The sequence below is a fragment of the Hippopotamus amphibius genome, chromosome 17 (assembly GCF_030028045.1).
Source record: "Hippopotamus amphibius kiboko isolate mHipAmp2 chromosome 17, mHipAmp2.hap2, whole genome shotgun sequence".
Lineage (NCBI taxonomy): Eukaryota > Metazoa > Chordata > Mammalia > Artiodactyla > Hippopotamidae > Hippopotamus > Hippopotamus amphibius.
In genome coordinates, this window is record NC_080202.1 from 20,720,797 (window position 1) to 20,722,900 (window position 2,104).

A 2,104-nucleotide genomic window follows, 5' to 3' on the forward strand; every position below is an offset into this window, starting at 1 on the left:
GGCTATTGTAAATAATGCTGCAATAAACATAGGGGTGCATGTGCCTTTGAGTTAGTGTTTTTGTTTTCTTCGGATAAATAACCCAGAAGTGGACTTGCTGGGTCATATGGTAGTTCTACTTTTAACTTTTTGAGGAACTTCGATAATACTTTCCATGGTGGTTGCACAAATTTATATTCCCACCAACAGTGCACAAGGGTTCCTTTTCCTTCAATCCTCTTCCTGATGACAGGCATTCTAACAGGTATGAGGTGATGACTTGTAGTTTTTGATTTTCATTTCCCTGATGATTAGTGATGCTAAGCACTTTTTCATGTACCAGTTGGCTATCTGTATGTCTTCTTTAGAAAAATTTCTATTCAGATCCTGTGCCTGTTTTAAAATTGGATTTTTTGTTTTGTTTTGTTGTTATTGAGTTGTATGAGGTCTTTATATACTTTGGATATAAACCCCTCATCAGACACATGATTTGCAAACATTTTCTCCCATTTGGTATGTTGCCTTTCAGATTTGTTGATGGTTTCCTTTTCTGTGCAGAAGCTTTTTAATGTGATGTAGTCTCGCTTATTTTTGCTTTTATTGTCTTTGCTTTTGGTGTCAATCCAAAAAAAAAACCATCACCCGGACAGATGTGAAGAAGCTTACCACCGGTTTTCTTCTAGGAGTTTTATGGTTTCAGGTCTAATGTTCAAGTTTTTGATCCATTTTGAGTTAATTTTGTGTATAAGTGTAAGATATAGATCAATGAAACAGGATAGAAAGCCCAGAAATAAACCCATACACTTATGGTAAATTAGTCTATAACAAAAGAGGTAAGAATAACAATGGAGAAAAGACAATCTCTTCAATAAGTGGTGCTGGGAAAACTGGATAGCTACATATAAAAGAATGAAATTAGAACATTCTCTATCACCATTTACAAACATAAATTCAAAATGAATTAAAGACTTAAATGTAAGACTGGAAACCCTAAAACTCCTAGAGGAAAACATAGGCAGAACACTCTTTGACATAAGTCATAGCAATATATTTTTTTGGATCTGTCTCCTGAAGCAAAGGAAATATAAGCAAAAATAAACAAATGGGACCTAGTGAAACTTAAAAGCTTTTTCACAGCAAAGGAAACCATCGACAAAATGAAAAGACAACCTATTTATTGAATAGGAGTAAACATTTACAAATGATATGACTGATAAGGGGTTAGTATCCAAAATACAAGGGTAAGTCAAAAATTATCCGCACTTTGCGTGTAGAATTTATAGAAGTTTTAATATAACCGGAGTGCAGATAATTTTTGACTCATCCTTGTATTAAAATAAAATACCTCGTACAACTTAACATCAAAAAACCAAGCAACCTGCTTTAAAAATGGGCAGAAGACCTGAATAAACATTTTTCCAAAGACATACAGATGGCCAGCAGGCACATGATAAGATGTTCAACATTGTTAATCATCAGAGAAATGCAAAGTAAAACCACAATGAAGATATTACCTCATACCGTCAGAATGGCTACCCACAGAGAACAAACTAGTGGTTTCCAGTGGGGAGATGGAAGGGGGGGAGGGGAAAAATAAGGGTAGGGGATTAAGAGGTACAAACTAATATGTATGAAATAAATAGGCTACAAGGATATATTGTACAGCACCTGGAATATGGCCAATATTTTATAATAAATATAAATGAAGTATAACTCCTAAAAATTGTGAATCACATACTTACATGGCCAGGGAGATACCATGATCACAAAGGTGGTTTTCCCAGAGCGAGGCTTATCCATTGCACTCCGAATGTGCTGACCCCTGTGGTTTCCCCAAATGTGGGAAACTCAACTGCATAATTTGTGGTAGTGGGGGACTGAATTCATGCTCTCCCCTGGTCTTTGTAGGTTTTGAAAAACAGACGTCTGGGACTTCCCCGGTGGTCCAGTGGTTAAGACTCTGTGCTTCCACTGCAGGGGGCACAGGTTCAATCCTTGGTCCGCTAACTAAGATTCCACATGCCATGTGGCACGGCCAAAACGAAAAAAACAAAAAAAAAAAAACAAAAGAAACCCCTGTGAATCACTATGTTGTATACCTGAAAATTATATAATATTGTAAACC

General features: G+C 36.3%; 1 non-coding gene across 1 annotated transcript; it reads left to right on the forward strand.

Moving 5' to 3' along the window:
- The first annotated feature begins 1,713 nt into the window (after positions 1–1,713).
- On the forward strand, positions 1,714–1,877 carry LOC130841093 (U1 spliceosomal RNA). The gene has a single exon (XR_009050135.1). It is a non-coding gene; the product is annotated as a U1 spliceosomal RNA (small nuclear RNA).
- Positions 1,878–2,104: the final 227 nt, after the last annotated feature.